General features: G+C 42.1%; 1 protein-coding gene across 3 annotated transcripts in view; it reads left to right on the plus strand.

Annotated features, from left to right (window-relative positions):
* Positions 1-14,868, plus strand: part of LOC115768835 (probable G-protein coupled receptor Mth-like 1) — a 30,822-nt gene that overhangs the window by 13,983 nt on the left and 1,971 nt on the right. The window contains exon 3 of one of the 3 annotated variants that reach the window (XR_004018624.1): positions 14,064-14,854. The exons of the other annotated variants lie outside the window; for them this stretch is intronic. The gene's annotated coding sequence lies outside the window, so the exon portion shown is untranslated. Of the gene's footprint in view, positions 1-14,063; positions 14,855-14,868 lie in introns of those variants that run through there. 3 annotated transcript variants of the gene reach the window in all.

A 14,868-nucleotide genomic window follows, 5' to 3' on the forward strand; every position in this document is an offset into this window, starting at 1 on the left:
GGTTCCTAAAGCAATTCAAAGGTTTGTCTGTTGTCTCGACCGTGTAGGTCAGGGAAAGTTCGCTGTGAACGGTTGCAGCGTCCGAACGGGGCCCATCTTGCAGAGCATTAATGTTTTGCCTTGAAAGGGCATCCGCCACCAGATTCTCTTTGCCCGGTTTATAAAACATTTTGGCATTGTGCTGGTCAATGTAAGATTTCCATCTTTTAATCTTGGAATTCGTGTTCTTGTCCGACACAGCGAACGTGAGCGGCTGGTGGTCCGTGAAAATGTTAATTTCCCTAGAACCGTACAGAAAGTTCTGCAATCTGCCTAAAGCCCACACAATGGCCAGCAATTCTCTTTCGTTAGTGGCATAGTTTTGTTCGGCCTGTTTTAAGGCGCGAGAAATCATTGTTATTGGCCTATTGCCTTGGGAAAGAACCGCGCCAATTCCACTGGCCGAAGCATCAGTGGTTAAATCGAACGGTTTCTGGAAGTTTGGATACATTAACATGACGTCTTCTGATGCCAAAATACTCCGCAGACGGTGAAATGCATCGCGTTGAACTTCATTAAATTCAACAGGGATTTTCTTTGATACGTGCCTACTAACTGAACCATTTTCCCCTTTAAGTATGTCCGATATCGGACGCGCTATAGCGGCAAAGTCCTTAATAAAGACCCTATAGTAGTTGGCTAACCCCAAGAAGGACCTAACGCTGTAGACATTCTTTGGTTCAGGGAATTCCTGAATGGCTTTAACTTTTTTGGGGTCGGATGTTGCTCCGTCTTTGGTTACAATGAAACCCAGGAATTCGATACTTTCCTTGAAGAAACGAGTCTTTTCGGGGCCTACACGCATGTTTGCGTCGATTAGACATTTTAACACAATGTTAATGTGTTGAAGGTGCTCCGTTTCGTTTTTAGAAAAAATTATGACGTCGTCTACATAGACAAAGCAAATCTTTCCTATATGTTCCCTCAGGATATCGTCTATTGCCCTTTGGAATATGCTGCTTGCATTGCGCAGGCCGAATGGTAGGCGACAGAACTCGTACTTGCCGCTGCTTACTGAAAATGAAGTCTTTTCGCGGTCATGCTCCGCAAGGTAAATTTGATGGTACCCCGACTTTAGGTCGAGGGTAGTGAAGTATTTTGCCTTTCCTAGATTTGCTAAGATCATGGGGATGCTCGGCATGGGGTAGCGGTCCGGTATGGTTTTTTCGTTCAGTTTCCTGAAGTCGATTACCAACCTTTTTTTTGGGTTACCGTATGAGTCAGTGCCTTTTTTATCAACCACCCATGTTGGGCTGTTGTAAGGCGATCTGGAGGGCCTGATTATGCCATCGTCCAGTAATTGTTTGACTTCTTTGTTTATGAAGTCAGAAACACCCATGAGACTCGGGTATCTTGAATACACAGGCTCGTTGTCTACTGTTCGGATTGTAGCGATAACAGCAGTATTAAAAGGGAGAGCTTCGTCTGCATTTGAGAAGGCTCTTTTGTTTCTGAGTATCATGTCCCTGAACTCTTTCTTTACGGAAGGGGGGACTACGATGTCGTTGACATCGGTGAAGTTCACATCAGCACATTGATAGTACTGGAGTTTTTCGGATGTACTCTGGTATTCCAGAGTGTTTTTTGCCAAGTTCAATTTGACTCCGGCTTGTGTTAGCAAGTCGAAGCCTATGATGGCGTCGAAAGAACTTAGGGTATCGAGGAGAAAAAACGGGGAGGTATGTTGGAAAATGTTCATCAAGCATTTGCGCTTGATTTCGGTAGACCCGTGGATCGAGTTTACCGAGAATGACTTGGCGACCGGCGTTATGGTCTTTAGCTCTGTTAAGGGCTTCACATAATTTTTTGCCGCGCCAGTGTCAATCAACATCTTCAGAGTTCTCCCAGCCAACCGTCGTTCAATGTACGGAAGCCGGGAGTGTTCCCTAAAAAATTAATCGAGTCGTCACCAGGTGCGTACTCGTTCTCACTCTCTAGTTCTTCAACTGCCTCTTTGGCCGCCTTCTCGAATTCTGTTACGGCTTCTTTGGAATCTGATTGTACGACATTGTTAACGCGTTGTCGTCTTTGACCTGTTGAACGGTCTGACGAATTCTTGCGTTTTGGTGCGTTGGACTCATTAGCCTGACGCTTGCTGTAGTCGGTTTTTTGTCTAAATCTGGAGGAAGAGTCAACTTCCATGGGCTGTGGAGCCTCAGTTTGATTATCTTTAGGGGCCTGGGGCTGGGGACCGCCCTTTTGGCGTTTCACAAAATGGGGATTTCTCTCCTGATTTTGCTCATCTTTGTTAAATCTGGTTTGCTTGCCTTGGGCACGGTTTTTGTTACTTTCAGCAATTTGCGCTCGGTCTTGCAAGGCTTTAGCGTAAGAGTTCGCGAACATGCTTCTCTCAATGCTAGCTTCTGCCTCTCTGGCAAGGGCCAGAGCGGATGGTAGATCTTTTGGTTGTGCAGGGAACACAACCGCTCTCAACGGCTTCCTAAGACCGGAGATAAAGGCGTGCAAGGCGTCGTCTCTGACCTCCCGGTTGAGCAAATCCGCGCCTTCTTGGTCGTGAGACATTACAATTTTGTTAGTTACGAGCGTGAGTTTCTTTTCGACGTCATCGTAGTATTGCATCAGGGACATTTCGCCCTGCGTAACTAACTCCAAACATTGTCTCAGCAAGCGCAAGGATGTTTTGTCCGAGTATGTGCAATCTAGCCTAGCTAGTATTGCATCGAAATTTAGGACAGTGTTGTGAGACACTAGTAAGGCTCCAGCTGGGCCTTTGATTTTGTTCCTAATGATCGCTACCGCTTGGTAGTGTGCAGTGCTCTTTGGATAGTTCTTGAATAGTTCGTACGCGTAGATGGCTGCTTGCCTCCACGCTACATACTCATCCTGTACGCCGGAGAAATCCGGCACAGATTTAATAATGTCCAAGGGAATATCGCATTTGGCGTTTGGATCGACGGATATTTTCTCGTATGTGACGATTTGCGGCGCCTCCACCTGCAAACTCTGTACTTGTGAAGCTAAAGCGGTTATTTGTGCTTGAAACTGATTTTGTTGTTGCGCTAAAGCTTGCCTGATGGCACCCTCAATGAGATTCTGAACTTGAGCCGGCTCCATTTCTTCAGTTACAACGGTATCTGCAGGAGTAGGATCTACTGAGCAATTGATTTCCCCCTCCCAGCTATCGTCACTATTATATTCGACTTTTATCTCCCTATAATTCCAACTCATTGGCTTATGGTTGGCACTTTTCAAACTTAGGCCGATCGAGAAAGATCGGCAGGTAACGCTGTTGGCAATAGTGGAAACTGGTGAATCTTGGGGTATGCAATATTTATTATAAAAAATTGTTAGGGGTATGCAGCAAAAAATGTAATGCTGCCGAAAGTATGCAATAATTATTCGTTTAAGGTATGCAATGCTTTATTGACAAGGAACGCTGGTAAAAGTATGCAACAGTTTTTAGTGAAAGTATGCAATGATTTAAAGGAATGAAATGCTGGCAGAAGAGAGCAGCAATATTTACTTTACTTTACAATTTTTTTTTTTTTTTTTTTTTTTTTTTTTTTTTTTTTTTTTTTTTTTAAAAAATCACACGTATCGGTACGTGGCGTTCGAGAATAATTTCTTCAAACTGAAATCACTTATGAACTTACATGGTATGGGTTCCTATTTATTGGTTGGGCGCCAGTTATTCATTAATGTATGTTCTGCGATGTAACACAATGTTATCTTGGGTAAGTTGCGTTGATCCCGCGCTGCCCTTCCCTCAGGAAGTTATTCATTAATGTATGTTCTGCGATGTAACACAATGTTATCTTGGGTAAGTTGCGTTGATCCCGCGCTGCCCTTGATCAAAATATGTTCTCCTTGATCCAGTAATATTACGAAAGATATGTTTTATCGGCAATGCCGGAGCAGTATATTTATTTCGGCGACTTATGTGTTGCGCGCTTCATATAAAACTGAAAACTAGGGGACAAGCAAATTATACAAATACCCTAAGCCTCAATGCATCACGCCATCAAAGCATGGTCGGCAAGCCGACTCAGCATTCCATGCAGTGTCAGCTTACCGCTGCTGGCCGTTCTTAGCGCAGAGCGCTGAACTCAGTTCTGGCGCGTCAGCATTGTTAATACGAAGCTACTTAATTGCTAGGGCAATATATTTATGCTTAGTTGTTAACTTATACAGTGGCTCACAGCTTATTTTATGCAGTGCATAATCACGACTTAAGAGGCATGTAGCAACAAAACTATTAGGAATTGAATAAACATTTTGGTACCATTGGAAAGTGTAATATGTCTAGTTTTATAAGGAACATCATTTATTAATAATATATTGTTACTATGTACCTTAAAAATTAAAAAACAAAAAATACTGAACATTTTAGGTCACAGCTTATTTTATGCAGGTAGTTAGGATTGGCATAACTTTACTTATTATGGTAATACTTATATTTTTTAATACTTTGTATGATAGCCTTTATTGTTTAAAACTGATTTAAGGCGATTCTGCATCGATGTCACCAACTTCTGGGTTACTTCTGGTGCAATTTGCTGCCATTCAGTCTTCAGTGCCACTTTAAGGTCGTTTTTATTGGAAATTTTATGTTTTCGAATGTTTTGTTCCAATATCGACCATAAATTTTCAATAACATTCAAGTCTGGTGACTGGGCTGGCGGAGTCATCAAGTGTGGGCAATTATAAATAAGCCACGACTGAACTATTGTAATATTGTTGTTTTATTATCAATTATGTTTCGGCACGTCAGTGCTGGTTAGGTTCTGGTAACGGAATGTTTTTATTCAAAGTCAATGTTATGTGCTTAGACTATGGATACATATATGTTCTTATGCTGTTAATGGTTAACAGCTACAAAGAGAGGGAGAGTGAGTAGCTTGCATATGCCTGTGTTAGTGAGCATATATGTTGCTCATGCAATGTGCTCAGTCGGAGCGTGGGATCTGCAGCGTAAGCATAAACGGTCAGCTAGTGAGGCTAGTAATATGAGACCGAGCCAATACATAAGCTGGCTCTGGGCTTGTTTACGTTATTATTGTTATTGTATGCAACAAAGTGCTGCATACTTTATATTTGAATACAGGGTATTCTGTACGGGCATATACGCACTACAGCATATCTTTTCTTTATGCACTTATTGTGCAACTTATATAATTTGGTTAGTACATTTGCTAACAAAAGAACAACAATTATTATAAGCATAACCGTTATTATTTTTAAATCTACTGAGACAGTTTCTACATTATTAATTACATTTGCGGTTGAATCCGCTACTTTCGATGTGTGGTCTAACATGTTTTCTACTTCTATTATATTATCTTCTTTTGAGATTGCATTCGAAAGCATGAAATTTGAATTGCGGATTAATGTTTTGTTTTTTTGTTAAAGAATATATATATATTTTGTATGATTTATAATTAAATTTTTTTTTCTATTAATATTTTTCTATTTGATCAACGCAGTGATCTCCTGTCTAATGTTTAGTATGGCTTCACAGGCCATACTCTATTACGAGCAACGCAGTTATCGCTCAGTATTACAAATATTTCTTTACATTTCATTTGTGTTTAGCTTATACTTATTATAAAAATGTTTTTTTTTTTTTTATTAACATATATATTTTTTTTTTTTATTATTAAGTTGTTCGCTCTCTCATCCCCGAAGATGATTTAGCTTGGAACGCTAAATGGTGCCGGCGCTGGTCCTCGCACAGGCTGTTGGGGCGCCGGTGCTGGTCCTCTTGAAGCATGTATAGCTGCAGTGCGGCGACTCTAATGGTCCAGGGCAGTCCGTTGGGCATTGTTTCTTCGGTTTAGTGTTTAGTTGTTTCTTCTGTGGCACTGGTTCAAATACTTCAGAGTTTATTAATTTTATATTTTTAGAAGTGATTTCATTCGTAGAATACTGTGGGCATATGCTCATTTCGCATACAACATACTACAGTTTGTTAACTGCACATGGGGAGTGGTGTCTACGACTTCTACTACGTTAACTACATTGGCAGTGTTATCATCTGCCTTTGATTGTTTTCCCCCCATATTCCTATATAAATACTCTTGCTTTTTGATTTGACTACTACCTATGGAGACGTACTAAGACAATTGTTGTCTGCCCTAGAATCGGATGCTCGTCAATAATTGTTTTTATTTTGAAGTAGGGTAGTGTAGACAAGATTATTCCGCTCTCTATTTTAGAACATGAATAGAGTGGACTTGTCACTGTGCCGAATGTTTCTATATATTCGGATTCGAACTCATATACTGATATGAATTCTCTATGCCTTTGCAAAATTTGTATGGCTCGCATACGAAAGTCTGTATAGTCGTTATATACTTTGTTAATCGTGTCCTCGATCATGCTAATTCTTGATCATAATTTTGAATTACCTAATGAGACAAACGGAGCACTTATTTCTTTCCTTCTTCTTCTTCCCTCGTAGGCATAAGCGGCGGTTTGCCTCTCATGCGTCGGTTGACTCTGCTTCCTTAATGCGGCAGGTGCCCTCGCAATGGGGGCTGTAGATGGGGCCCTCACAATCTGGTGGGCATCTGCGTGGGCGTGCTGTTATCTGTCTTGGCGGTGGACGATGATTCTTTGTTAGTGGTTTTATATTTATATCTGAGGGACAGGGCTCGCTCTTTGATTTTAATAACGACTCGAGATGTTCGAGTTCGTCATTTAGTTTCACTGCAGTCTCCCATGGGAGGGGATTTTTGCATTTATAAAGGAGTCTTACGATTTCAGACTGTCTCCGTCTGATTCGCTCCTTAATGCCACTGCGTCTTGGCTTATTTTTTGCCTTAGAACTCATGCCCTGTACTCACTCAGTATATATATTTATATATGTCCGGTTACTTCTGTGCAACTATTTACAAATTTTGATACGGCATCATTTATAGTATTGAAGGTACCAGTGTAATGTGCGAAGTTTAGTTTAAAATAAATAGATATGCACGTCAGTGCAGTTTGAGTTCATGATTTATTCTCCTTTATTCTTTCAGCATAAAGTTCAATTTTTTTTTTCATTTTGTATTTACGCCCGTGGGCGGAGAGAAATTTAATATTAATTCGGTTTTCACTGAATGTACATTTTGTCCTGCCTAGTATTTCGAATGGCTTTACGGGCCAAACGTCTTGCCGGTCGACTCAATTGTCGTCGGGCATTACAATAGTTTTACAAATATTTTAATAATAATTATAATTATAATTTTTTTTTTTTTGCTGTGCGCCCTCTGTGGCGCTGTCGGTCAGTTCACCCTTGGTGTTTTCCAGCGTTGGTACAAGGGGCGGTCTGCCCCTCGTACTTCTTCTTGTTCCAGCGTTGGTACAAGGGGCGGTTTGCCTCTCGTACTAGTTTTTACTCGTTGGTGGCCGCTGACATGTGCCCAGGCAATGTTGGCTGTACAGCGGTCCCTCGCAGTCTGCTGGGCATTCACGTTGCCTTCTCGGGATCGGTTGTGGCTGTGGTCGATGTGTGTCTGGATTAATAAGTTTTCCTCTGAGGGACAGGGGGGGCTCTTTACTTTGTTTAACGACTCAAGATGTTTGAGTTCGTCATGTAGCTTGACTGCAGTTTCCCAAGGTATTGGGTTTTGCGACTTATATAAGAGTCTTACGATCTCAGACTTTCTTTGCCTGATCCGCTCTTTAATGCCACTGCGCCTTTTTAGCTTTAAAGTATTGTTTGCGCATGCCCCCTGTACTCACTCAGTTAATTTTTGATTCGCCAGGGTGTGTGTCTCGTTCCAGATGCTTCGTTGTTTCAGTAGTTGCTGTTGTTGTTGTTGGCACTCCAGTCACATGTCACTTTTTTCCATTACGTTTTAAGTTACGCTGCGTGGTCCTGTCACGGTCGCCATGTAATGTGCGAAGTTTAGTTTAAAATAAATAGATATGCACGTCATTTATTTATTGATTTATTCTCCTTTATTCTTTCAGCATAAAGTTCGTTCTTAGCCTAATGTACCTATATGTTCTTATATAAGTAATCCCGTGTTTCGATATAAAATGTAAATATTTATTAAGCTCAACTGAGCACTTGAGTTTCCAATTTAGAACTGCTTTAAACATAGTTCAGCTCCTGACAACATAACCCATGGCTCGCGGCAGCGCCGGAGCATAGCCCATGGCTCGTGGCAGAGCCGGCAGCAGAACGCTGACTTGGCGCCTCGTGACCGTTCTTGCGGCGATCACTCGACGCAGGCATGCGGGTGTCAGGTTCCGTTGGCAACTTAGTTGCACAAGCGTCCGGTCCAATGACCTGGTCAGCACAATTTGTCTTGCGCGTGTTAACTCCTCTCGGGGCTAAGTGGGAGCCGTCCTCGGATTTCCCCAAATGTGCTGTTTGTTCTATTCGGCGTTTAAGGGCCAAGTGTCGACGAACTATCCAAATGCCGAGATAACACAAGACAAGGGCAAGAGTAAGACAGCAGCTCAACAGCGGCTTTGACATCAGCTCAGATTGGAGATCGCCGATTCGTTGAAGATTTCTCAGACTAAGGTCATGGAGGAAAGGCAAACTCAGGTGTTCTCGATGGCTGGTCACATTGATTTGTGACGTGACGGACACCGCAGGTTTTTTCCTAAGGACGCCTCTACGGTTTACGTATCGTGTGCCATTCAGGGTAATGTAGTCGTCGTAGGTTGCGAGGTGTGTGCCAGAAACCAGCTGACTGATGCCATTATTATCTTCGACCTTGATGGTTGCGTCATTGATAATAATAAGGCCCTCGTCAACCACTGTTATCGGTTCTAGATGTCCAGGGCGAGTGGCACAGTGTGCAATGGAGCCGGACACCAGTTGTTGGGCGCAAGTTGTGTTCTGCAACCTCTTGCAGAAAATGGAGCTTGTAGCGGCTTTGCACCCAGAGACGGCGAAGATTTGCACACCGCAATCGGCTACCGTGCTGTTTTCTAAATCTAAGATTCTTTTTTTACGCTGAACGGGAAAAACATTAATTTTTTTTGTGTTTATTTGTTAATTGTCACCGCGGCGTTGGCATCACGATGCAATTATTACTAATTTTCGATTTTAATCGCGGGTACGCCCCACGTTGGGCGCCAGTAACAAATCCCGTGTTTCGATATAAAATGTAAATATTTATTAAGCTCAACTGAGCACTTGAGTTTCCAATTTAGAACTGCTTTAAACATAGTTCAGCTCCTGACAACATAACCCATGGCTCGCGGCAGCGCCGGAGTATAGCCCATGGCTCGTGGCAGAGCCGGCAGCAGAACGCTGACTTGGCGCCTCGTGACCGTTCTTGCGGCGATCACTCGACGCAGGCATGCGGGTGTCAGGTTCCGTTGGCAACTTAGTTGCACAAGCGTCCGGTCCAATGACCTGGTCAGCACAATTTGTCTTGCGCGTGTTAACATTTTACAATTAGACATATATATATATATATATATATATATATAATTTTTTTTTTTACGGAAATATGTGATATAAATCTATTTTAATTTTTTAGTTTCTTTCTAAATTCATTATAGACTGATTTACGAAAGGAAAATTTGAGTTAGTTAGGGCATACGGTTGGCTGACAATTTTTATTTATACAATTAATAGTCCAACCGTATGTGTTAGTAAAAGCCTAACAGATTTTAGTATTTTTCAAGTAGCGCTTTCGCGCATCGGCTTGAATTAGAATTTATATTTAAAGGCAATTTAGGCATTGGCAGTTTTGCAGCCCTTATTGCGTTGCTTCGCACCAGTACGAAGTTGTTTCTCGATGATTTCGAGATTCTTTAATTGTTCCTTTTTCTCCTGGGGCGTTGTCGCTGTCTTGATGAGATCCTGTAGGAGTCTTCTCTGCTGAAGCAGTTTGAGTTCGTCATTTAGTTTCACTGCAGTGTCCCATGGGAGGGGATTTTTGCATTTATAAAGGAGTCTTACGATTTCAGACTTTCTCCGTCTGATTCGCTCCTTAATGCCACTGCGTCTTGGCTTATTTTTTGCCTTAGAACTCATGCCCTGTACTCACTCAGTATATAAAAGTTGCCGTCTTGCGCTATTAAGGGAAGCACAGTCGGCCGATGTAAACGATATCTTCTTACGATGATCACTTTGGGAGTTTCACTTCACTCTCGTATCGCTGGCCTTGTGGCTCAGTGATTGTATCAATAATAAGAAAGTATTTTATAACGGCAAAGCCGCAGCAATGTATGTTTGTTGTCAAACCGAATGTACAGAACTGAATTGTGGTATAAAATTAAATTGGAATTATACCTAAAACTTGGATCTATAAACTACAAAACTCATGTGTCAGTGGAATATGCTTGCTTGTAAATGGGTCAATATAAGTATTGTGCAAGTTTCTTAAACAACGTTATTTTGGTGCAATTCTTAGCCGTTAGCCGATCAGATAAAATGTTCGGGCTTACAATGTTTGCTTTTGCTAATGATATTGCAAGCATTAAATTTTGCAATTCCATCATCAGCATCCTATTTCTAGCCAATAGCGTTTCATACAAGTGTTCAGTGTTTACTTGTGTGTTTTTCGCGGCCTTGAGAACTTGGTCTTGTACTTTAGAATTAATCTCTATTTGTCTATTGTTTTCATGTATTAGTTGTTGTTCTGTAAATCTTATTCTTTCTAAATCGTTGGCAACCGGAGTGCCTGCTACTACTTTCAGCAACTCCAAACTTCTAGCCACCCTATGGTCTACGCCCAACGCTTCCAGCAGGTCCTGCAGGTGAGCTGTGTCCACCTTTAGGAGCTTCTTCATGTGAGATTGTGGGAACATGTCAAGCAAACTGACCGTTTCCTCCACCACACGTGCATATTCTGAAAGATTCGCCGAGTGTTTAATGTAGGCGAAATCCTCCCACACCAGGATTCGTCCATCCACTATCGGGATGTACCTAGCGTTTGAATAATCGGTGACGCGCGCCGAAGCCAGGGACAGGGACATGATGAGAATTAGTTCAAACCTGTGGAATGGGAATTTTAGCTATTTTTGTGTTTTAATATTGTTAAACCACCACCACCAGAACTTAAACTGAGGGCACACGCTAATATCTAAGTCATATAATTAATTGGAAGAAGCGAGCCAAGCGGCTAAACAGATTGGTATTATAAGAAAAAACTTCAAGGGCCTTATTCTCGTGGTGATTACCTCAAGTTGTCCTTGTGGACCACCCTCCCTTTAATGAGGACCTCGGTCCCCAGGTCTGCTTCAACGGCCTTCTCATCACATAAAGGTGCGAGTTTGTTCCCGAGCTTTCGGTTGGACTTGACCAAAACTTTGTCACCAACGTCGAAGACCCTATTCTGCCGTTTGGCGTTCTCCCTAGCCCTGAGCGCCGTCTGGGCGTCTCTGATCCTGTTTTGTATGTTCTCTTGTGGCTCGTCTGGGTGCGCCTGGACCACGTCAACTAGTATTTTGTCGATGACCGAATGGATCGACTTATTGTATTCACTTGTAGCCAGTAAAATGATTTCTACGCTGTCACTTATAGCTTTATCGATCTTTAGGCATCTGGCTAGCTCTAATAGAGTGCTGTGAAAGCGCTTAACCTGTCCATTCGAGATTCTATGCAATGGTGGTGCATTTAAAATGCTGACCCCATAGTTGTTTGCGAGCATAGTCACGATGGTCTCTGAATTCAATGACGGTTCATTGTCACAGTAAATGGATCTGGCTTTTGGAAAGAAATTCATTAGTTGCATTATATTTGGGGTTTGTTATTCTTAATATATACTTGGGTCCTTGATTTATATATGAACTTATAGTTTAGTTAACGCTATTCATTAACTTTATAAGGTTTGTATTTTGAGTTTATATTTGAAATTTGTTTTTTTTTTCATTTTGTATTTACGCCCGTGGGCTGAGAGAAATTTAATATTAATTCGGTTTTCACTGAATGTACATTTTGCCGGTCGACTCAATTGTCGTCGGGCATTACAATAGTTTTACAAATATTTTAATAATAATTATAATTATAATCTTTTTTTGCTGTGCGCCCTCTGTGGCGCTGTCGGTCAGTTCAACCTTGGTGTTTTACAAGGGGCGGTCTGCCTCTCGTACTTCTTCTTGTTCCAGCGTTGGTACAAGAGGGCGGTTTGCGGTCCCTCGCAGTCTGCTGGGCATTCACGTTGCCTACTCGGGATCGGTTGTGGCTGTGGTCGATGTGTGCCTGGATTAATAAGTTTTTGCTCTGAGGGACAGGGGGGGCTTGTTTGTCTTAATTGCAACAATGTGTTGCTGCTATTTGCATGCTTACATAAAATGTTATGTACAGTATGCCTTCTCTATATGTAACTCATATGTGCATACTACAGTATTTATAACTATTTGTTGTATCTTCAGTAAATTTAACTATTGCATTGCTTTGCATTTACGTTAACAAGTTTTTCTACCTATTGGCTTGTATAGCTTTACGGGCTATACTTCTAATTGAGCGGAGATTGTTCCGCACAATTTTGCAAATTTTATTATAATAATGTTAACTGTTGCTCCAAATGTCCAGTTGTCCTCCGCATCAGCTGGTCGTCGCCGGCTTGGCTACGCTGACGCTCCTCCGTAGGCGAAAGTGGCGGAGTGCCCCTTGCGCTGTTGCCTTCACTGCTGCTGATGTCCGTGGCCTATTGGCTCAGGCGGGGCCGGTGCCGGTCTTCGCACTGGTCTTTGGTCCCAAGCATGTGAATTTGCATGCTGGAGCGTATAGTGGTCCAGGGCAGTCGTTCGGGCAGACGTTAGGTTTTTTTCAGCAACGGCTTTGGAGCTGGTGGTGTTTTCATTAGTTTTTCATTTATAACTTTGATATTTGCTGAGTGAGTTGCGGTATTTGGCTTTCTTTGCTGGAGGCTTTCTCTCAGAAAATCAAGTTCGCCAGTTAATTTTAGTGCCGTTGCCCATGTGGGCGGCGTATTCGTGTATAAAAGCCACTTAATGTGTGCTATTCTTTTGTTTATTTTGTTTTTTCTGGCCTCCGCGTTTGCGGATTGCTCTCACTCAAATGGACGGATTGCCTCTCACACTTGTTGACTGCTGGCCATCACTTGTAACACTTTTCATAGTTGTTGTTGTGTGTTTTTTGTTACTGCCGTTGCTGCTGTCCTTCCATGTCCAGGTCTGTTTTGACCTTAGTCACGGTCGCCATGTAATAGTTAATATTATCGATTCCAAATAGTTCAACACACGGGCACGTCTGTGCCGTTTTTTCTTTAGCTTTTTGAATGTCCTTATTCAATATATTCTTGTGGCTAAGACCACATAGCTGCCGGTTACGCCAGCAGCGGGGCGGCTTCATACATATTTTGTCTTATCAGCATAATCGGGAGAGAGAGAGTCTTAGGTACAAATTATTATTAAGAGCGGTCTCCCACGTTGTATTGTTCGGTGAGTATGCGTGTGACTTCCGCGCTGTTCTCCTTGATATATGCAAATCAATGTGAATGTGGTTATACTACTCCTGATGTCCCACGCAGCAGTCATATACTGTGTTGCATTCAGGGAAGATTACGTTGGGTTAAGGGTTAACTGACCCTCTATTGCTAGTCTTTGGCTTAGACAGTAATAACAATGCGCTTCACATAAAATCTGAATATGACAAACAAGAGTGCTTAGCTCTAGACCCAAGTCTGGCACTCGCAACGCGCCACAATGTCATGGTCGGCAAGCCGACTCAGCATAATCATAGGCAATAAGCGGAAGACTCTTGCGACATAAACAAAAGTGTTCGATTACCGCCTCTGACCATTGCAGCTACAAAGTCCGGACAATTATGCTGACACTTGGACTTTCCGTTAGCCAGCCAAAGTATACAGAGACCGGCTCGGATTTCGGCCACTTGTTGCTGTTGCTGTTATCTAACAGTTCTGGCTAACAGTAACATCTTAACAGAACGCATGGGGTCGAGCACAGTGCCAGATCTTGCATTCTCATGTTTTCTCATCAAAAACTTCTGATAATATCTTTAAATTAAAATACATAAATTAACACAATTGGTGACAAATTTGTTTTTAAACACATAGTTATTAACCCCTAGTTGCGCACTACGCTCTCTTTTAACATACAAGTTTGGATATTTCTTTTAGTCTTCTCTTCGGCTATAACGTCTATCGACTATCGAATCCGATTGAAACGCGTGGATTCCGTTTGTTAGTCTGTTGCGTGGAACCTGTGGAGCCCGTGTCAATGCGTTGGATTCTCTGCTAGCTAAAGGCTGAGGCTGATGCTGTAACTGTAAACACTGGGATATTTTACTTTTATGTCTGCTCGTGTGCATGTGCGTGTGTGTGTGTGTGTGTTTGTGTGTTTGTGTGTGCTTCTTTTTAGGGGCGCACAAAAAGCGCTCGTTTAATTAAACAAACATTGAAAACGGTTAATAGTTCGCTTTGATATGCACACACACACACACACACACACTGAAACACAAGAATAACAAACAGACACGCTCACACACAGACACAGACACACATATAATCAAAAGTTCAACGTAATGAAAACTGATCAAGGTTAAATGGCTCAAAGCAACAACAAATATAAATAGAAGCAATAACCGAAAGCATAGACACAAAACAGACAGAGAAGATGCCAAAAGAAGAAAGCGCGTTTAATTAACCGGACGCAGCACACACAAACACACACACACGCAAACGCAATGTACAGTTAGTTAGTTAGCAAAGTGACGTTGCCAGATCTGCTCGCCAATTGGCAAGCTGCTAAACTCAACGAAAGCACACACACACACACACACACACACGCACACAAGTATGCAGCGTTGCCACACTGGCGTGCTGATCTTTGCAGCTCTAAACGACTTGCAAATGCACTTTCCCCCCACACAATGTATTTTCTTTTAATTTTACAAAAACGCAGAAACTAAAAAAAGTACAATTA

The sequence above is a fragment of the Drosophila novamexicana genome, unplaced genomic scaffold (assembly GCF_003285875.2).
Source record: "Drosophila novamexicana strain 15010-1031.04,08,12 unplaced genomic scaffold, DnovRS2.1 tig00002052-arrow-arrow-pilon, whole genome shotgun sequence".
NCBI lineage: Eukaryota > Metazoa > Arthropoda > Insecta > Diptera > Drosophilidae > Drosophila > Drosophila novamexicana.